This window comes from Balaenoptera physalus (genome assembly GCF_965194825.1).
Source record: "Balaenoptera physalus genome assembly, chromosome: 2".
In the NCBI taxonomy this organism is placed as follows: domain Eukaryota; kingdom Metazoa; phylum Chordata; class Mammalia; order Artiodactyla; family Balaenopteridae; genus Balaenoptera; species Balaenoptera physalus.
The window spans coordinates 86,031,325-86,054,525 of NC_138883.1; the positions used below are offsets into that span (position 1 = coordinate 86,031,325).

The 23,201-nt window shown below is 38.6% G+C and overlaps 2 protein-coding genes across 7 annotated transcripts in view; one reads left to right on the forward strand and one right to left on the reverse strand.

Moving 5' to 3' along the window:
- Positions 1-10,479, reverse strand: part of ZNF106 (zinc finger protein 106) — a 61,370-nt gene extending 50,891 nt beyond the window's left edge. For 3 of the 4 annotated variants that reach the window (XM_082453061.1, XM_082453058.1, XM_082453060.1), the window contains exon 1: positions 10,327-10,479. The gene's annotated coding sequence lies outside the window, so the exon portion shown is untranslated. The remainder of the gene's footprint in view (positions 1-10,326) is intronic. The other variant, XM_082453059.1, reaches the window with a different exon arrangement.
- Positions 10,480-13,317: 2,838 nt separating this feature from the next.
- Positions 13,318-23,201, forward strand: part of SNAP23 (synaptosome associated protein 23) — a 36,032-nt gene continuing 26,148 nt past the window's right edge. Inside the window, exons 1-2 of one of the 3 annotated variants that reach the window (XM_082453113.1) lie at positions 13,341-13,465; positions 14,915-14,951. The gene's annotated coding sequence lies outside the window, so the exon portion shown is untranslated. Of the gene's footprint in view, positions 13,466-14,914; positions 14,952-23,201 lie in introns of all 3 variants that reach the window. The other 2 variants (XM_082453112.1, XM_082453114.1) reach the window with 2 other exon arrangements.

The following is a 23,201-nucleotide window of genomic DNA, read 5'->3' on the forward strand; positions in this document are numbered from 1 at the left end:
TAGTAATGTAAAATTCTATGACGTGAATTACAATCAATGCAAGCTGAGTGAGCCTTACTAACTGCTCACTATTCTTCTCAAAAAGCTTTGCTGTTCTCCATGCATCTTATTGCTAACAGTACATTCAATAATCTTCATCCACTTTATACAAGTATGACTATAATAACAATCATTTTCACTATTTCTTTTTATAGAATCTTTTAAGTTCATGGGTAACCATACCACAGTATTACAGTAAAGCATTTATTGTAGCAGTTTTAATTTATGTTAACAGCTTTCTAAATGCCTTTGTCCTGTATTTAAAAAATCATTAAGTCTCTGAAAAGGTCACCATATATTTTATTAGATTTTAAGAAGGAATTTATGTGCTACTAAAGTAGTGGTATTTGCAAATTTTGGAATTTGCAAAAATCTCATATCCTTGTAAATGTCAAAAGTCAAAAGCTCACATGCATACTGTACATGTGGCAATGATGTATCCCAAATCCCAGCAATACAGTAAAAAATATGCTTAGACAAAATTAGCTGTTGTTCAAAAGTACAGTATTCCAAGAGCTTGAAAAAATTCCCAGGGCTCAAACTCACCTTGAAATTATCAGCCTAAAAAGAATACCTGTATAATATCCTCCTAAGTGGTCTCAGCACCCCCTCTCAAACTACTTTCAGGTAATCCTGTACTTTCCTAATTCCTTATACTACAGCAGAAATAATCTCTTTAAAACGCAAACCTGATCATAATATTCCCTTGATTTTTCTCCCTATATTGTATTTTGGAAAATTTCAAACACAGAAATATTTAAAGAATTTTATAGTGAATATCCCACACCCAGTTTACCATATACGCATATACCCACCACCTAGATTCTATGGTTACCATTTTACTCTACAGTACTTGCTTTATCAGATACCTAGCCATCTATCTTTGGTCACTTAGTCATGATGTATTATGATTTGTTAATATTTTGCCTAGAATTTTCTGGGTCTATGTTCATAAGACACACTGTTCTGTAATGTTTTTTTTTTTTTTTTTTGGCTGTGTTGGGTCTTCATTGCTATGTGTGGGCTTTCTCTAGTTGCAGCGAGCGGGGGCCACTCTTCGTTGCGGTGCACGGGCTTCTCATTGTGGTGGCTTCTCTTGTTGCAGAGTACGAGCTCTAGGCATACGGGCTTCAGTAGTTGTGGCTCACGGGCTCTAGAGCACAGGCTCAGTAATTGTGGCGCATGGGCTTAGCTGCTCTGAAGCATGTGGGATCTTCCCGGACCAGGGCTCAAACCCGTGTCCCCTGCATTGGCAGGTGGATTCTTAACCACTGAGCTACCAGGGAAGTCCCTGTAATTTTCTCTTCAATCTGTAATACCTTTATCAGGTTTTGGCCTCGTGAAATGAGTGTTTCCCTTTTGTCTATTTTCTGAAAGTTTATATAAGACTGATGTTATTTCTTCTTTAAATACTTGATAAAATTCATCAGTGAAACCCTTTTTTCATTAATTCTATTTCTTTAATATAAGCTTATTCAGATTTTAGCACATTGACATTTTTAGTACATTGACATTTAAGAAACTGTCCATTTATAGTATCAAATTTGTTGGCATAAAGTTGTTTATAATATCCCCTTATTATCCTACAGGATCTGTAGTGATCCCTTTCATTTCTGATACTACTAATCTGTGTTATCTGTTTTTCATTATCAGTCTATCAAGTGGTTCATCAATATTGTTGATTTTTTTCAATGAACGAACCCTGGCTTTGTAATTTTGTCTACTGGTTGTCTTTTTCTACTTCACTGATTTCTTCTGTTGTCTTTATTATCTCTTCCCTTCTATCTACTTTGGGTTTATCTTGCTCTTCATCTACTAGCTTCTTAAGGTAGAACTTTATTTAGCTCATTCATTATCTTTAAACCTTACTTTTCTAAAGAAGGTGTTTAAGTTATAAGTTTCCCTCTAAGAACTGCATTAGCTGTGTCCTACAAATATTTTAGCGCTTTTAAACTATAATAGTTTTAGATTTACAGAAAAGTTGCAAAAAACCGTAGGAGAGTATCTATATAGCCCACCCCTTTTCCTGTATTATTTATATCTCATATTAGTATAATTTGTCACAACTAATAAATCAATATTGATATATTATTATTAATTTAAGTCCATACTTTGTTTCCTCTTTTTTCACCTAGTATTCTTTTTCTCTTCCAGAATTTCAACAAGGATACCACATACGTTTAATCATCATGTCTTCTTAGTTTCCTCTTGGCTATGACAGTTATCCTACAGATTTAGGTATTGTATTTTCATCATCCAGTTCAAAATATTTACTGATTTCTCTTACAATTTCTTCCTTGACTCATCGATTTATCAGTTTCACTGAATTTCCAAATATTTGCCGGGTTCTGTTTGACATCTTGATTTCTACTTTAATCCCATTATGGTCAAAGAAAATATTTTGTAGTATTTCAACCCTTTTAAATTTATTAAGACTTGATTTACAGACAAGCATCTGGCCTATACGTACCTTTGGGGAAAAAAGTATATTCTGTAGTTGTTGGGTGGAAATCATCATCTATACTGATTTTTTTGCCTGTTGTCTATCAATTGGTGAGAAAATTGTTAAAATCACTGATTGTTGTCTCTTTCTTCCTTTAATTGTATCCATTTTTGCTTCATGTATTTTGAAGCTCTGATATTAGGCACATACATATTTATGACTGTCTTCCTGATGAACTGACCCTCTTATTATTATGAAATAACCACCTTAATTCTGGCAATATACTTTATCTTGAAATCTACTTTATCTAATATGAATATAGCCACTCCAGCCTTCTTATGCTGTTTGAAAGGTATATCTTTTGGCATTTACTTTTAGTCAATCTGTCTGTATGCACTGAATCAACGTTTATTCCGCTAAAGTAAATGAAATTACTGATATGGGTGGATTAAGTCTACCATTTTATTATTTTTAATCTCCTATTTTTTTGTTTGGCTGTACCTCTGTTTCTGTCTTCTTCTGCATTATTCACTTCAATTTTTCTGCTAGCTTTTTAGCAATACTTCTTTGCATCATTTTTTTCCACAGTGGTTGCTCTAGGATAGAGAATATACATCCTTATCATTTTCACACTGTATTCAGTGTTAGTAACATGCCACATCACGTAATATGTAGAAACCTGGCAACAATACAGGTTCATTTACCCCCACTTCCCATTCCATGATCTATGGTATATGTTTTATATCTGCAATACATGATGAACTCCACAAGATGATGCTTTTATTTTTTTAAACAATCATAGATAGTATTAGGAAATTAAAAGAAAAAACCAGTTTCTATTTATCCAGATATTTACCATTTCTGATGCTCTTCATTCTCTTAACAAAGATTCAAGTTTCCATCTGGTTTCATTTCCCTTCAGCCTGAAGAACTTCCTTTAGCATTTCTTGTAATGCATATCTGCTAGAAACAAATTCTCTTGGTTTTATGTGATATTTTTATTTTGCTTTCATTCTTGAAGGCTATTCTACTGAATTCTGGGTTCTCAGATTTTTCTTTCAGCATTTTAAATATTCTCTATTCACTCTGGCCTCCATGATTACTCCCCTGTATATAACATATTGGGTTTTTTTGGGCCACTTTCTAGATTTTTCCTTTTATTTTTGGCTTTCAGCAGTTTGACTATGAAAAATCCAGTCACGGTTTTCTTCATTTATAAACTAGAGGTTTTCTTGTCTTTACTTTTCTTGGTTTTGCTGAACTTATTGAATATGTCAATCGATGCCTTTCACTAAATTTGGGAAATTTTCAGCCATTATGTTTTCAAGTATTCTTTTTTTCTTCTCCATTTTTTCTCCTCCTATTCTGGGATTCCAATTATGTGTGATGGATTTTTTGATATTGTTCTCAGGCCCTTTTTTCCTCCTACTCTTTTTCTGTTCCTCGCATTGAATTTCCATTGACCTTCAATTTCACGGATTCTTTCCTCAGTCATCTCCATTCTGCTGCTTAGCCCACCTAGTTTATTTCCAAAATTATATTTTTCAGTCCTAGAATCTCTATTTGGTCTTTTCTTAATCTCATACTCATTCTTTATGAGCACATTTCCTTTGCATCATTTTCCTTTCCTTTACTAATACATAGTTATAAAAGTTTAAAATCTTTTCCTGCTAATCCCAACATTTGGGTACTTTAGGGTCCGTCTCTGTAGATTGTCTTTTAACTTGAGAATAGGTTACATTTTCCTGATTCTCTATACATGAGTAATTTTGGAATATATCCTGACTACTGTAAATATTTAATTGTTAAATTAAATAACAAACATAACTGTTATTTGTGGAGACTCTGGATTCCTTTATATTCCCCTGAAGAGTGTTGATTTTAATTTTTATTTATTTTTGTTCTAGTAAGTATATAAATTGGTTGACTCAAACTGAAAACTCTGTTCCTCAGTTAGATGAGATCTTGATTCAGTTCTTTTATCTTGAGCTGGGCTTCTTGGAGTCTGCTCCACGCATGCATAGTTCTCAACAGTGTGCCAAGATTTGGGTAGAGTTTATTCACAGAATTTGATGTTTCTATTTTCCAGGATTCTCCTCTTACTGTCCAACACCTGTGACTGTCTTGAGCCTCATTTTTGGTTCTTTAGATCACAAAGACTAGCAGTTTACTATCAGAATTTTAACCATCCTACCTGGCACAAATTGGAGCCATGAAAATGAGAAATCACTCCTTGTAGTTATGTTCCCCAAGTGTCAATTACCTTCCAGAATCTGTTTGCTTTTGGTAACTCTCCAGTGATTTTAGTTGTTTTATGTATTTCTGCACAGATTTAATAGTTGTTATCTGCAGGAGGAGCTTAGTCATGACCAGAACTGGATTCCCATGCTTGCACTTTTAAGAGCCCTCACTGTGTTTGAATAACTCCAGGCAATGGTCAAGCAGGTGGGGCTGATCAAAGAAGACATACTCCTCAATCCTGTGATGGAATAAGAGGCCCTAGGCTTAGTGATGAAGTATGCTGGGGTTTGAGTGACTCTTGAATGGCTGTTGTCTTTCATGAGGTGGCTCAGCATTCCAGTCTACTTCAATTTCACCTCCATCTAAACATGCGATTTATGAGTCCCTCAACTGTACAAAGAAAATGCCTTTCTCACACACACTTATGTTTTCATGCCTCAGTCCCTCACTTTTTTTTTTAAGAGGTCTTCTGGCTTTATTTATTTATTTATTTATTTATTTTTGGCTGTGTTGGGTCTTCGTTTCTGTGCAAGGGCTTTTTCTAGTTGCGGCAAGTGGGGGCCACTCTTCATCGCGGTGCGCGGGCCTCTCACTATTGTGGCCTCTCTTGTTGCGGAGTTTAGGCTCCAGACGTGCAGGCTCAGTAGTTGTGGCTCACGGGCCTAGTTTCTCCACGGCATGTGGGATCTTCCCAGACCAGGGCTCGAACCCGTGTCCCCTGCATTGGCAGGCAGATTCTCAACCACTGTGCCACCAGGGAAGCCCAGTCCCTCACTTTTAAAGGCCCTTCAATGGCATCCAATTATTTAAGACATGAACCAAAATATTTAACAAGTCTTACAAGGCCCACTGATATGATCCTTGCTTATGCGTACTACATAGGTTTGAGCTACTTTCCCCCTTGATCTCTGTGCACCAGACAAAATGGTATTTTCAGTTTTTCCCACCTAACATGCTCCTCCCACAGGGCTTTTTCTTATGCTGGTCCCTCTCTTTGGAATGCTCTTACTCCTTTCCATCTAGTTAACTACTCATCCTTCAAATCTCAGTCCAAATGTCAGTTGCCTGAGGAAACACTCCTTGATCTCCCAGGCTAGGTATTTCCTCACTATACACTACTCCCCTAAAATCCAGTACCTTCTTTATACCACTTATCACAACTATGACTATTTCTGAGGCAGACAGTAGAGCAGCAGTTCTCAACCATATCAGACCCAATACCCTTTTTTCTAAAACATTATGGGAATTTTCATTCATACATAAATATGAGGGATTATTATAAGAATCCCCAGTCTGCTCCTCAGTCAGCTTTCCCAATTGTCACCATACAATTTTTTTCTTTAAAGATATTTTTACACCTTCTTTTTATGGTAAATATTTTATAACACCTCTTTATCCTTCCTGAAATGAAATTCAGAGCTACTGTAACTTACACATGTAAATTTTAAAATAATGTGCTAGCTATAATAAAAAAGAAAATTTATTATAAAACAATATGTATTTCAACATATAAATGCTTTGGCATGATATTAAATAAGACTACGAATGTGACAATTACAAATACAGACAGATATAGGTATTTTATTGTTGATAAAAATACCATGAATAACATTGCTGTCTGTGATATGACCTTCCAAAATAGTGACCAACTCTTGATAAACTTTCTGAAATAAAGAAACCACAGTCTCTTGATTTACATGATAACTATGCTCTATGCAAAAAAATAATAATAATAATAATACTGCGTATTTATATGTAAAACAAATTTGATTCTAGGCTCAGATAATCATAAACACAATTTTCACCTACATGAAAAACCCTCTGGGACATCTGAAAGTGACACAAGATGTGGAATAACTTTTTACTATACATGGATGTCCCTTACACTGCAGGATGTCTAACATCCCTGATCTCCATCCACTAAACTCAGTGTCACCCTCCCAATTATTTTGAAACCAAAAACACCCCTGCAAATTTCCAAACCTCCCTGAGGGATGATCCCCAAACCATCACTGAAAACCACTGCATTAGGGTAATGGAAGAAAGCAAGATCTATATAGCCAGACTGCTTGGGTTTGAAACCTGGCTCTATCACTTACTAGCTATGTGATCTTGAGCAAGTAATTTAATTTTTCTATACTTCAGTTTCCACATTTATAAAATAAAAATAATATCAGTACCAATGTTAGAGGGCTGTTACGAGGAATAAATTAGAAAGTCCATAGTGTTTTGCACAAAGCAGGTACTAAATCTTTGCTATATTTAGTTATTAGTATAATTATTTGCTTAATAACTGCCTCTCCCAATAGAGTGTAAGCTCCATGACAGCAAGCCGGAATGCCTGTCTTGTTCACCATTTTATTCCCATTACGTGGCACACCATCTGGTATAGAATAGGTATGCAATATCTGTTGAATGAATGAAATCAGCAAAGATGTCTGTAACAGAAACATAATAAAAACTGGAGTATAACCTTCAACAGTAGTATTATTTTAGGTTATACTACTAAGATACTTCTACATATGAATGTCAGAATTTACCCTGATGACATATACACATGTATAGAATATCTCCAGTGGGATACTCAAGAAACTAGTAACAGTCATTGCCTCTGGGAAAAAGAACTGAGGACATGGGGATCAGGGATTTACTTTTCACTATAAATCCTTTTGTACTCTCCAAAAATTTAAGCAAAATACACATATACAGTTGACCCTTGAACAACATGGGGGTTAGGAGCTCTGACCCTCCTCACAGTCAAAAATCCACATATAATTTGTAGTCAGCCCTCCCTATATACAAATTCAACCAACCACAGATGATGCAATACTGTAGTATTTAATATTTTTTAAAAATCACCATATAAGTGGACCCATGCAGTTCAAACCCATGTTGTCCAAGGGTCAACTGTATTATTGTTTTTAAAATTAAAAAAAATTTTTTAACTCATATTTTTAAACAAAGAAGACTTTAGGCCCAAGAACCAAGACTATATAATGGTTCCAGGCAGGGAACTTTTTTGGAACTCCAGAAATCATCAAAAAGTTTGACTTTCACATATTTTGAACCTTCAGAGTGGTTCATTACAGGCTATCACACCACAAAGATCAATTCCAGTTTACTGATACTCCAAAAAGTCTAATCTCATTAGATATTGATTACCCGTCTAAAAAGATTCAAAGGGACAAATAGCATAACTACCAGGAGTAATAATAATTTTATATTTACATAACTAGTTTATAGTTTACAAAATATGGTGGAAAAAGTGTGACCTTGGAGTTAAGCAAAAATACCTAATGTGTCTACCACCTTGAGTAAATTTTGATCTCTCCAAACTTCATTTCCTCTTCTATGAGAACAATGCCACCTAGTTATCAGGGTTTCAGTTTAAAAAAAAAAAAAAAGAGAGAGAAAAAAAAAGAAGAGAATTTCTTGCAGTGAGTTTTGTCTTTGTAAAGATAATTATTTGTATTTTAAATAGTTAACACAAGTTTCAAAATTATAAAGGTACAAAAGGGCTTACAGCTGGTTTCAAGGGGTGAAATGCAACTTTACAAGGAAGGACTCAGACTTACCACCTGAACCCACTAATCAATCTTAGCACCACTATCAGGGGGAAAACTAGACTACACAGCCTTATCTTTGATATAGTCCCCAAAGTGTTTACCCAAACTAATCAAGTATTACCTCTACCTTCAAGTCTGTAGTAACATGTTAAATGATAACACTAGGAATCAATCAGATAAATCCAGATAATCGTACAACGTTCTTTGAGTCATGATGAAAAAAGAAAAGGGAAAGAAAAAAAGGTAACTTCTAGACTTAAAAAGACTTCAAGAGACATAACAGTCAAACTCAATGCACAAACTTTGATTGGAAGATGGATCAAAAATGGTAAAAAGAAAAAAAGGAATAATTTGGGGAAATTTTAATAAGGATTGAGTGTTAGATAATATATAGAAATTATTGTTGTTCAGTGTGATTATTATATAGGGTTATGCAAAAAAATGTTCTTTTTATTAGAAACACATTAGTATTAGAAACACGATAAAGTATTTAGGGGTGAAATGTCAGGAATAAAAATAAATACAGCAGAATATTAACAGATTTGAAAACCTGAGTGATTGATTTACAGGGGATTCAAAATAGTATTTTTCCTACTTTTCTGGATGTTTAGAAGTTTTCATTAAAAAAAAAAAAAAAAGGCTTACAGAGAAAATTATTCCTCTCCCACTGGCTGGTGACTCCCAGCCACCTCCAATTTATCACTGTTACCAGTTTCTTACGTATTCTTCCAGAGATATTCTATGCATGTATGTACGTACAATAATCACCACTCACAGTTTTTCCTTTTTAAATATCTTCCTTTTAATCAAAGCAATTGGTTGTGAACCTGATCTAGTATCTTTAATTAAGGCTCCTATCATTTTCTAGTCTCAATAGTTAACTCTAGAAACTATAACTGTAGTATAGTTGCTTCTCAACAGAAGTGCTTACAATATTGAACTTGATGTAACAGGAAAAGGATGAGATTTGTCATCGTATGTGAATTTCACCACTTCACCACTTACCCTAGCTAGGTTACCTTGAGCAAATTACCATCAAACTCTCAGCGACCTCATCTGAAATGTGCTCCAAAAAAAACAACTTTCATTATAATATCTCATTAATTTTTTGTGACAGACCTGAGTGTATCTGGCACATGTGTAGTAGGTGCTAGATAAATCCTAATTGAATCTAAATATTATCTTCCATTGTTTCACTCACTTGAGAACAGGGCTTAAAACAAATTTTAAAATTTTCCATGGGGCTTAGAAGAGTATTTGGCTCTTAGTAAGTGCTCAAAAGTTATTTTGGCTTGAGTAAATTTGATATAAACCATTATGGTGGAAAAAGACTCATTTGCTAGGTAAGAGAACTTTCCTTAACTAGGATGGGAGTCCCAAATTGCTAAAAGCCATGGAAATCTCAAACTTCCCAACAAGATGGCTTAATCTGACTCTCAAAGATGATTAAATTGAGCAGGTTGAAGAGGAAGTGGGGTGCAAAGCATTTTCTCTCCATAACTATGCACTGAGATTCGGACTAAATATTAAATTGACCCATAGTAAGCGCTCCATAATTAGCTGCTATTATTAAGACGAATCCCACAGGGAGAGAAGACGGAAGGAGGAAAAAGAACGAAGGCTGTCAGTCACAAGAGGTGGAAAGGTGTCCGTGGCCTGAGACGTGTAGGCCATAAAGGGCACCTGGGTCTATGGGGTCCCTGCGGCCCCGGGGGCGGGGGACGAAGGAGGTCAGCGACCTCTCCGAAAGGTCAAGCCTCTGGAGCCACGTTTCCCTCTGGAGCCACGTTTCCCTCTGGAGCTGGGAGCAGAGCCGGAACGCCCCCGCGAGAACCTGTACCCCGAAGCCAGAAGCACCGCCTGCCCGTAAACCCGCGCCGATTCTTGGAGAGGGGACGACCCGCCGCGCCGGCGCCGCAGCCCGCAGGAGCAGAGACCTGCCGCGTCCTGAAGCCCAACATCCTCCCTAAAGTGGCAGACCACCGGGACCCTCGGGCTCCGATACGCCTCAGCGCAACCCGGACCTTGGATACTCACACTTACAGCCGAACCCTCTTACTCCATCATGCCTCCGAGGCCCCGGCGACGGAGCCCACTGACGCCCCAGCCGCCCCCCTCAGCTTCGGGTCCGGTGGCCCGCTCCGGACCCGCTCCCCGCCTGGCACCGCCGCCGCCGCCGCCGCCAGAGCGCAGGCGCACAGCGCCGCCGTCGCGCTCCTTTTTTTTTTCCCTCCGCGCTCAGCCTTTCTCAATAACCTAGCTTTATTTGAACACACGAGAGTGAACAACGGACACAGAGGAAAGAGGCTTTACCGCAAAAGAATGGAAGAAGACCAAAGGCCGGAAGAGTTCATCCGCTGCACCGGACGGTGCTGTGACCAGCCTCCCTCGTTTCTTTTTCATTCTTTTTGCTCTTTCTGGGCCTCCCTCTTGCTCCTACTCTCTTCCTAAGTCCCGACCATTCCCTTTAGGTAGTGGCAACTGTTGTGGCTAAATTTCCAACCACGCCTTCCTTGTAAAACTTATTGAAACTTAATGGAAGGTGCAAGAGCTTTAGAACAGACAGACCTCAGGTCAAATCTTGACCTAGGTACTAGTAATTTGTGATATTGGGAAAATTACAAGTTTTCTTGAACCTCACTTCACTCAGAGTTAAAATTAGGATACTGATATCTTATCTCTCAGGGTGTTGCTGGGAGTGAATGACAAAACATAGGTCAAGTGCCTGTCCATGAATGGTGCCTGTCACAAAGCAGATAATCCATCAGCACCAATGATTATATTCTTATTAGTACCAATGTATTTATATTCATCATTAAATTTAGCCCATAACCATTCCCTCAGGATCTTCTTTTAGTGACTAAAACTAGTCAGATAAACCAAGTTACATTAAAGTTGATAATGATGTGAATTTCCTATATTATTGAAAACTTCTAATAATATCTATGTTTAACAAGACCTTCAATGCCTCAAATCAAAGTAAGCAGCTCCCTCCATCTATGTGTAAATCCAGATTTGCTTCTAGAGGATTGAGGAACTTATTCCAATTCTGTATTTGTGACATCACAAGTCTTTGAAACACCAAGGTGTGGGGTATGCTGCCCATTCTCTCTTTCAAAGGCATGCAGTGTAAGAATTGCTTTACCCTATAATCTCAGGGCCATAGTCCAAAAGAAAGCTTGTAGAAGACCAAGGTCAGCTGTTGGTGAGCATCAAGGTAATCGTAGATCAGCGTTTTTCAACCTTGGCACTATTCACATTTTGGAAATAACACTTGTGCTGTTCTGTGCATTGCAGGATATGCAGCAGCATCCTTGGACACTACATGCCTATAGTACCCCCCTTATGACTCCCACCTCCCACACATACACACTTGTTGTCCTGACAGTCAAAAATATCTCCCAAAGGAAAAGAAAAAAAATCTCCAGACTTTGCCAAGTGTCCTCTGGGGAGCAAAAATATCCTTGGTTGAGAACCACAGCATTATACCAGCCACCATCCCAACCCTAAATGAACTCATTTTCTCCACTTCTACCCTCAAGAAGTGATTACTGCTTAAGAAAGCCACGCAGGAGGGCAGAAACTGGTGAGTTCATTTTTTCCAATCTTATACAGGCCCTCAACACCACTTACCTGTCCTACTACTTTTTTCTGGTCAACTTGCTCCATCACTTTCTACAACAATATTCCAAATCTTCTCCACTTTTCTTAAAACTCCTAACTCTTTATCAGTAGGTGACCTTGTCTCCTACTTCAAAGAGAAAACAGAGACCATCAGATGAGATGGTTAAGTTAAATTCTTTAAGTTCCTGTTACTAAACATACAAACTTACAAATACTTCCTCTCATTAAAATTGAGGGAAAAAAAAATTGAGGAGATATCTTCTCTATCTTGTTTCCAAGACCTTTCCTTCCAACAGTGCTTTAGATTGCCTCTGCTCTTACCCACTCAAGATCTTTACCTACTGACTAACCCTTCTCTTTAAAACAGTTTTTTCTCAGTTGTATCTTCCCTATCATGCTTAAGTTTCTCCTGTCTTAATTCTAATAACAACAAAAAAACAGAAACAAAAAACTTTGACCCCTTGTCATCCTCTTTCCAGCCTCCCTTCAAGACCAAACTCTCCAAAAGCATTCTACAATTTGTCCCCGTTTCTGCATCTCCTCTCTCTTCAAACTAGTACAATCTATCTTTCAACCTCATCATTTCACCACATAGCTTTCACTAAGATCACCAATGTTGCTAAATTGAAAAGACATTTCTCAGGGTTCATCTTCCTTGACTCCTTAGGAACAGACAACTCCTTTGAAACTCTTTTATTTCCAGCACTATGCTTTATTCTTAGAGGTGCCTGGAACCGTTTCCGGACCTGCTTAAAACCCTTCAATATTTTCAGTGATCATGGTAAAGTGCAGGTTCACTAGTCCAAAAATGCAAGATCTTCCAAGATCTGGCCATTGCCAACTTTTAAAGACTCATTCCCCCCTTCACCGGAACATATACGATGAACTTTAAGCCTCTAAATAGGATGAACTACAAGGAAATTTCCAGAAGGCGCTATGTTCTTCTTGGACTCTCCAGTGCCCACAGTCTGGAAATCTCTATCTCCCTCCCGGACTTCCGGGGGAACTCCTGCTTATCCTTCATGATTCAAAAGTCACTTCCTCCGGGAACCCTTCCAGATACCCCTAAGAATAAAAAGCTTAGTTCATTGTGCGCCAGCAGCGCCTCGGATTTTCTATATGTCAAGCATTATATTCAGTCCACCATAATTTGTTTACATATCTTCCTCCCAAATCTAGACAGAGGGCAGGGAAGGCATTCTATTCGCCTTCTTTTTCTCAGCATTCATCCCGCACAGTGCCTGGCACACTGTTTGCCCTCAGTAAATGTTTGCTGTATGAACACTTCCCACCTTCGCGAGGGACTCGAATTATCCGGTTAACCGGCGAGTCCCCGGGCTCTCCGCCTGCGTGGCAAGGAGATTTAAAGCCTCCGCACAGTGATTGGCTCCAGCTGCAGGGGTGTGTCCGCGCCCGCCGCGCTGGGGAAGTGCGCAGGCGCGCAGGTCCGGCGAGCGCAGGCGCAAAAAAGGTGCAGCTGGGGCGCAGCCTGGAGTCCGGCCTGCGGGTGTCCGAGCTGCCGCGGCCGGAGAGGAGTGGCCGGAACTGCTTGGTGAGTCTCCAGGAGTGGGGCTGAGGGAGCTGGCCGGGTGAAGATTGGGATCATAATCCCAAAGAGAAAGAGTATATAGTGACGGTTGAAAAGTTGGTGGCGTCGGGCTTAAGGGGAGGAGCGGGCGCTCTGGCCCCGACTGGGCAGGTCCGGCCCGGATCGAGGACGCGAGGTGCCTGGAGACTATCTAGGGGCCAGAGGAGGAAGGGTGGAGAGATGATGGTTCTTTGGACCCTTCCTTGAAAGCTAGCAGAGGTAAACTCCCACTCCCTCACCTCCCACCCTCGCAGTGTTGCTGCGATCGGGATTAATAGACTGTATGGTGGCCACAGTGATCAGGTAACTCTGAACTAGTTGTTTGAAGAAGGTTTCTGAGGTTTATGGCATTGGAGAGTCCATGCTCTCCAGGAAAGTCCATTATTACCTCGCGGCTTTACTGAAGACACACGAAGGAAGGGTGGGTAAAAGATCGAATTCCACGGAGTAAGGGGGGCGGGGGGAAAGTCCTGGAAAGTGCTATTTTACCTGGGATTTTTTTCATTGTTAGTCACCACAATGCTAGGTAAGGCAGATGGGAGTTAGAGGAAACCGAAAGTCGTCAAAGTTGGGAAAAGAAGATGAAAAAGGGGTAGTATTTTGCCTTTTGCTACTTGTCATCTACTTCGGGGAGGGGGTGGGGGCTATTGGGAGAGGAGAGTTATGGACACTGGCAGCTTCTGACAGTGTTCCCTTTGCCTTGTGAAAATAATGTAGCTTCTTAGTAGCAGATATTTCGAGAATTGAGAGTGATATTACTCCATCTGCCCTGGTGCCCTTGAGACTGGTTTTCAGACGTCCGGGTGAAGTACTGCAGCTATGGCCAGATAGAAATGGTTCTCCCACTTTCTTGACTTGCCTGGAAAATACCACACTTGAAATTCATGAGACATCATTAGCAAGAATACTTTGACATCTAATCTTAAAATATTTCATAGTAAAATTTTAAAATATTAATATTTCTGCCACCAGTAAAGTTGATGCCAAAGGCATCCAGTGATCACTGGTCATTCATTCCTTTGGCAAGAGGTAATGAGAAGAAACACATTCATATAAATATTAACAAATATTGATATTAGAAAAACCTCTTCTTACATTACCCTGCTCCTTTGACAGGTCATGTGAAAGTAAATAAAATGATCATATAACAACCTACAACTTAAATATTTATCAGTGTTGCTAGGGTTCTTTTTTTAGGTGCTTGTGGTATGTGAGTATGCACTAGAAAATTGCTGTTATCTTAGTTCCAGAATAGGAATGACTTACTGTGCCATTATTTTCTTAACAATATTATACTCTTTCCTACGAACAGTAGAATTTCTGTATGCATCTTAGTGTTTGTTTCTTTTACTCTAAATCAACTTAAGTAACAAGCTCACTGAACTAAAGGTCACATCTCTTCTAATCATTCAGGACACAACCTTGAACCAAGAGGAGAGCAAACAAACAGGTCCTGTTGCTCATGGGACAGCTATGGTACTTCACTTGGCATGAACCATACCACCATCATAAATTATGCATTTTAGAAGATCATCTGTGTTACTATTTTACATCAAATTTTAATAGACTTTCCTTTAAATATTACCCTCTTCCAAAGTGATAATCTGTGAAATCACGGATTTGCTATATTTTATAACTTTTTCTAGTACATATTATAATAAATACATAAGTATTAAGTGCATAAGTATTGCTTGTATAACAACTAAAATAATTTCTTGTTCTTGCTCTGCACTTTGGAAAATACTGCTTTGGGCCTATCTACTCATTTTTAAGAGAAAGTGAAGACTGGACTACCTAAACTCTAAGGCCAGTGGACTCCAAAATTCTGTGAGCCTTGTGATGATGGCCTTCATTATTGTGACACAGTTCTAACAAACTTACTTCTCTGGTTTCACCAGATGAAAATAGATTAGAATAGCAGAAGTGAAAAAGAGGATGTATGCTCTTTGACATTTTTGTGAAGTCAGCTGCCTTTTGTTTTGTTTCCTCTGAATTAAGGTGCTTTGTTTTCCTCCTGTGTGTTCCTCTGTCTTAAATATTCTGGAAATCTGTTTTTTAACTGTGTTTGTACTCTGCGTTATGTATATGTTAACATTTATAATATATGATGTTGCTTGCATCTAAGAGTGCTGAACTTTTTATTCCAGTGCCATATTTTGTTTCCAGGTCTGTAGATTGACAGAGAAGTAGATGACAAGGACTGGTTTTTTCTTTGTCTTGGGCGGGTAGAGGCTTGGAACAGATGGATCCAGTGCCTCTAACAATTGGAGGAAGTGGATTGTGGAGCCAGGAAACAGCATCTACTGTTCTTTTTGTAATATTGGGGGGTGGAGATGGGATTCCATTTGCAGTCCTTTAAGTCACTGACATTTTGGTTTTGATTTCAGTTTAGGTTGAATTGCTACCAAAATATTTAAATCACTGTTCACTATGTTTTTCTGGAATTCCCTCATCTTAAAATCTTAACATTTATTTTAACAAGGTTTGACAATTGAGATTACCTTTAGGCTGCCTCTTGATACTTTTAAAATAAAATCCAAACTTCTTGGCATAGGATATAAGCCCTTCATAACCTCTCTCCTACCTGCCTTTTAAAGCCATCCTGCCCCCTCTGTACACAGGCACACACATACACACGTTATATTCCTGCATGACTACGTTGTGGCACTTCTTTTTTTTTCCTTTTGGCGGTGCGGTGTAGCTCATGGGGTCTTAGTTCCCTGACCAGGGATAGAACCCAGGCCCCAGCAGTGAAAGCACTGAATCCTAACCACTGGACCACCAGGGAATTCCCTGTGGCACTTCTTTAGTAGTCTAAAATCACAATTTTTTTAGAGTTGATTGTGCTTTGATTCCCAAATCACAATCTTGAGAGGTGTTTAATAATTATTATGAAAAATTATAATAGTTTTAGTGAGCATTACATTCTAGCAGGGTTCTAAATGCTTTGTATAAATTAACTAAATCCTTATAACAACACTTGAAGTAAGCATTATATTCTCATTTAATGAGAAAACTGAAGAACAGAGAAGTTAAGTAAGCAATAGTCATGATTTGAAACCATTATGCCTCCAAATACTGGCCACTTAACCACTACACCGTATTACTTTTTGTATAAACAAGAATGCCATTCAATATGCTGTGAGAGATATTCCTTTCCAGGGATCTGAATGCTTATGTTTTCTGCCTGTGGCACCTGACTCCTCATGTCAGGATATTTGAGAAGCTTACCAGAAAGCGTCTAAGTAAACTTGGAATTAGGGCCAAAATACTTGGGTGGTTTAGGTGAATATTTCTCTCAGGCAAGGTAAAGCCATGCCAGTCCTCCCCACCTCACACTTGGTATTTCCCTGGCAGATACCATACTTAGGTCTGCCAGACTGCATCTCTCTCTTCCCTGGGGAATGACTGCTGCATTCTTGAGCCTCCTTCTTATCTTTCATATAGATCATCCCTTTTCTGTTCTCACGGCCTTTCCTTTAGACGTGGTCAATATAATTAATTATAATCACACCTAGATCTTCCTCCCCAGGATTATATCCTGGTCACTTAGAGTAGAATTGCAGAAGTTCCAAGACTGAGCAGGACTTGGAAACTAGGTGTTGGACATCAAGCAATTAAGTTACAATAGGTGCTTCTGTAAAACTGAAGTGTAATTTTGATCTTTTTGGTTAGTGATCTTTAGTGGTACCTTCTCCCTTAGTAGTGTGATTTCTGTCTTGATTCACGTGCTTCAGCGGTCTTTGAAACCAATGTATTTAATAGGTATGATTCAGAGGTGTACTTCTTACATTTGCATAGCTTTGGGGCCTTGGTATAAGAATTGCTAAAGTGGGCTTCCCTGGTGGCGCAGTGGTTGGGAGTCTGCCTGCCGGTGTGGGGGGCACGGGTTCGAGCCCTGGTCTGGGAGGATCCCGCGTGCCGCGGAGCGGCTGGGCCCGTGGGCCACAATTACTGAGCCTGCGCGTCTGGAGCCTGTGCTCCGCGACGGGAGAGGCCACGATGGTGGGAGGCCCGCGCACCGTGATGAGGGGTGGCCCCCACTTGCCGCGGCTGGGGAGAGCCCTCGCACGGGGGCGGGGACCCAGCACAGCCATAAATGAATGAATTAAACCTTATTTAAAAAAAAAAAAAAAAAAAAAAGAATTGCTAAAGTTGTTCCTATAGGGGGAATTAGAAGGAAGAAATGAACCCTAACATAAATAAGACTCTCATCTCATCTAAATGCTTTCAGGAAGAATTAAATTTCCTAATCAGAGCGTGTATTCTTTTTGGCCTAACCTAGAATGTTTAGAGTGTTTTGGAATACCATGTATCTGTACTTTGTGAGTATAAGTGTGAACATTTTTTCTTCCTTCCTTTCTTCTTTGTGTGTGAACACTTAATGTTCCATATTAAAAATGGAATCTATGAATGAAATATATTTCTAAAGAGAAACTAAATTCTTTTATGCAGTAAGTGATGGTTCATATCTGAATTTCTACTTCGTTCTCTGTAATCCTTTTTTCTGTTCTTTCCATTTATTCTCCATTACTCATGTTTACGAGTCTTAAAAAAAGAGCTGCTTAGGTGTATTGTGCATATACTAGTACTTTATTAGGTGCCTGGAATGGCAGCTAGTAACTCACAACATGAGATACCACGTGTGAGGTAGGGATGATTGGCAAGGCTTCCAATAGCCTGAATAAAATATTCACCCCAACCATCCAAGTATTTTGGCTCTGCTTCTAAGTTTACCTGGAAACTTTCTGATTAGCTTCTCAAACATTTTGATACCAGGAGTCAGATGCCACGGAGAACGTTAACAAATAACATGAGCGAAAATGCGCAGTTCATTAGTAATTGTCATTTCATGAGTCTTTGCTCTGTGCTAGGCACTGTGCTAAGCACTTTATCTACCTTAACTAATTTTATTTCTGAAACAGCCCTGAGAGGAAGAACTGTAATCCTAACGAATGAGGAAACTGAGACTTGAATATGTTAAGTAAATTGTACCAGGGCTAGGATGAACTCAGGGTCGATCTGACCTCAGAGTCTGTGTTATGAACCACTACATTATGCTCATTCAACACAATTTATTAAATTATCTCACCTTATCTGGATGTAGAAGGTTTAGTCACAAGAGAATTATAACTGAAATCATATTCAACCCAACTAGGCCTTGACAGTATTTCAGATGGTCTTAGCCTCAGGCTAGGAAGAGGATAGTCTTGTAGAGAGGCAGAATTTATGTGCATAAAACAATTAGAAAACTTAAGTGAAAAGGAAAGCTGTATATATTTGGAGGCAGGTAGCATAAAATAAACATTGCAAAAGAAACAAAGGTAATTTTCTTGGCATCAAAATATGTTCCCTTACTTGATAGTAGATGCTTGAAAAATGTTTGTGGAATGTATTGAGAGAGATGAATTCTAGGACCAGGGTTCCTTTCTTCCACACCTTCAGACTAGGTGGGCTGCTGACTCCTCCTTGCTCTCTGTCAGCAAAAGGAAGTGTTCAGCTCCCTTGGGGAGGTCACCATAGCTACATGGTAGTTTTTACCAGTTCTCTTCTGACAGCCCTGGCCTATAGTTTTCCTCTTCAGCTGGACCTCGGTCTTGCTTGCCCTCGTATGACCACACTCCTCTGCTTTCTCTTTCTCAGCTACCATCAAGTCTGTTCCATAAGTATACCCCACCCCTGCCACTTTTCCAGTAACGACTGTGTAAAGGAAGCCTCAGAGTTGCATTTTATTCTATTAGCATAAAAAAGTTGGACTAGATGATCTCTGAGGTTTATTTCTCTTTAGAGATAATTCTCTGAGATGAGAATTAAACGGAAACTTTGTTCACACATAATTGGTTAATTAAGCAGAAATTTCTGTAGGCTGGTGTTTTCCAAATGGTGTTCCATGGAACCCTGGGTTCCTTGGGATTAATACAAGTATTCTTGGAAGGATTTTATGGTCATCTGCGTTTGAGTGGGATAGACAAAGGTGAATATACTTCTTCACTGCTTTAGAACTTCTGATTTCCAGCCAAGAATTTAATAAGCCAACCAGTCTATAATGTGAGGATAAACATCAAAACTAGGAGGGGATGGGAAGGTGTAAGAGCTAGATATCTTCATTGTAGAAAGTCAGTGGATGATACCCAAAATTGGCAAATATCAAGAAACAACACTGTAAGCATGATTTAGAAGTTGGGAGTTAAACACTAAAATAACTAATACTGTTGAAAATTTTGCCTCTGGGGTCCTGGGAGCAGGAGTTGGTTTGGGGGAAGAGGAAGGTCAGGGGAACTGCTATTTATTGGTGTAGAACTGTTCGACGTCTCAAACCATGTATATGTATTTGATCAAAATTAAATATGGAAGAATATCACATCTTCAAAAATAAATTTTAATGGCTGAATAACATTCCATCATGTAGTTATACCATAATTTTTCAGTCAAATCTCTATCACTGGTTATTTAGACCACTTCAATGTTTTTAACACTGTAAATAATACTGGGACTAATGTATTTTTGCCTATATCTGTGATTTTCTTCTAAATTGATGAAAGTGGGAAAGGCCAAAGAATAGGGATATTTAAATTTTTCTTGTATGTATTGCATTATCTTTTGAGAGTTTTGATTTTTTTTAAATCAGCATTTTATTTTCTTAAATAGTGGTCAAGTAAACTTTAATTGTATAGGAGTAAGAATTGAAATGCCCATAGATAACCTGGGCTTGAAGAATACTATTATATCAATTTTTCTTTTGTCATTGGAGCTTGCAACATTTTTTATCTTTTAGAGTTTTTTATTATCAATCAAAGGTTTGTAGTTATAGCATAGACTTTTGCTGTTAACAAAGTTCTAGAGTGTTCCGAAATCTGTCTACAAAACCAGTGTATGTTTTCTAAGTGTATGTTTTCTAATGTTAAAGTGATTTTTACAGAAGATTTAGAAAATACATTATTGTATAAGGCAAATAAAAATCACCTGTAAAGGGCTTCCCTGGTGGTGCAGTGGGTAAGAATCTGCCTGCCAACGCAAGGGACACAGGTTCGAGCCCTGGTTGGGGAAGATCCCACATGCCGCGGAGCAACTAAGCCCATGAGCCACAACTACTGAAACCTGCGTGCCTAGAGCCTGTGCTCTGCAACAAGAGAAGCCACTGCAATGAGAAGCCCGCGCACTGCAACGAAGAGTAGCCCCTGCTCGCCGCAACTAGAGAAAGCCCGCGTGCAGCAACAAAGACCCAACACAGTAAAAAATAAATTAAAAAAATAAATAAATTTATTTTTTAAAAAATCACCTGTAAAATTTTTTAAACATTTTTATTCCATGTAATTTAAGATAGGGTGGACCTTTACATTTTTGGCCTTTAGTTTTTAAACTGTACATAGTTTTTTATGTAGCCTTAAGATTTATCGATGAGAATTATAGTGTTTAACCTTGTATAATGACCATTTTAAGTCTTTTACAAAAAGTCAGTGTTTTCAGATATACTAACATATAAATAATGAACTTGTTGCCTTATTTAGGTTTCACTTTCTCTTGCACACTTATTAATAATAGCCAGGAGTACCAGTTTAAAAAAAATAATTTTCTCTCATTACAAGAAAGAAAACTTGGAATTTTTTCCCTTTTAAAAATACAGAAAGGCATGTTTACAGAATTCCAAGAAGTTGGAATGAAGAAGTTATTGAAGAAGGGCATCAGGTGTATTTCTTAATGTGGTTGTTCTACCCTATTTTCCACCACCATTTTTCTTCCTGGAGAAGAAATGTGATTCATTTAATGTAAAATATGTTTTTTATTTCAGTGGTGCCTACTCTATAACTACTATCATTTATTTTAACTAAATCTCTAACTTAGATTTTACACTGTGGCAGAAAATAGTTTGTTTAGCATAAGAAAAGCTACAAAATTAATGTTTTCCTTCCTATCTTCCTTTTAATTCTTACTCATACTTTCTTTTCTTTTACTTGACTATTCTTTCTCCAACCTTAAGTCTTTTTTTTTGTTTTTTATTGAAAAACTGAGAGATATTATTGAGATACTATTAACATAACTTAAAATTCCCCATTTTATAGTATGCCATTTAGTGGCTTTTATCATATTCATAAGGCTGTACAGCCATCACCACTAATTCCAGAACATTTCCATCACCCCAAAACAACCCCATATCTATTGGTAGTCAGTCCTACGTCCCCCTAACCGTGGCAACCACTAATCTACTTTCTGCCTTTATGGATTTATCTCTCCTGGACATTTCATATAAATAGCATCATACAATATGCGGCCTTTTGTATCTGGCTTTGTTCACTAAGAATAATGCTTCCAAGGCTCATACATGTTGTAGCATGTAAACTTCCTTTCTGTGGCTGAATGATACTCCATTGTATGGACGTTTGAGTTTTTTGTTTGTTTTTTAATAAATTTATTTATTTATTTATTTATTTTTGGCTCTGTTGGGTCTTCACTGCTGTGCATGGGCTTTCTCTAGTTGCGGCGAGCGGAGGCTACTCTTCATTGCGGTGCGCAGGCTTCTCCTTGTGGTGGCTTCTCTTGTTGCGGAGCACGGGCTCTAGACGTGCAGGCTTCAGTAGTTGTGGCACGTGGGCTCAGTAGTTGTGGCTCGTGGGCTCTAGAGCACAGACTCAGTAGTTGTGGCGCACGGGCTTAGTTGCTCCGCGGCATGTGGGATCTTCTCAGACCAGGGATTAAACCCGTGTCCCCTGCATTGGCAGGCAGATTCCTAACCTCTCCACCACCAGGGAAGTCCCAAGTTTTTTGTTTTTTGTTTTTTTGGTTTTTTTTAAATTTTTGGCTGCATTGGGTCTTTGTTGCTGTGCGCGGGCTTCCTCTAGTTGTGGCGAGTAGGGGCTACTCTTTGTTGGGGTGTGCAGGCTTCTCCTTGCGGTGGCTTCTCTTGATGTGGAGCACAGGCTCTAGGAATGTGGGCTTCAGTAGTTGTGGCACGCGGGTTCAGTAGTTGTGGCACGTGGGCTCAGTAGTTGTGGCACGTGGCACACAGGCTCAGTAGTTGTGGCTCACGGGCTCTAGAGCGCAGGCTCAGTAGTTGTGGCGCATGGGCTTAGTTGCTCCACCGCATGTGGGATCTTCCTGGACCAGGGATCGAACCCATGTCCCCTGCATTGGCAGGCGGATTCTTATCCACTGTGCCACCAGGGAAGTCCTGGACATTTGAGTTTTTCCCTACTTCTTTTTAAATTGAAGTATAGTTGATTTACTATACTGTGTTAGTTTTGAGTGTACAAGCATAGTGGTTCAGTTATTTATTTTTTTTTAGATTATATTCCATTATAGGTTATTACAAGATATTGAGTATAATTCCCTGTGCTATATAGTAAATCCTCATTGCTTATCTATTTTATGTATAGTAGTTTGTATTTGTTAATCCCATACTCCTAATTTGTTCCTTCCCACCTCCCCTTTGGTAAGCATACGTTTGTTTTCTATGTCTGTGAGTCTGTCTCTATTTTGTATATAGATTCATTTGTATTATTTTTTAGATTCTACATATAAGTGATATCATATAGTATTTGTCTTTGTCTGACTGATTTCACTAAGCATAATATTCTCTAGGTTTATCCATGTGGCTACAGATGGCAATATTTCATTCTTTTTTATAGCTGAGTAATATTCTATTGTGTATATATATATATACCACATTTTCTTTATCCATTCCTCTGTCAATGGACATTTAGGT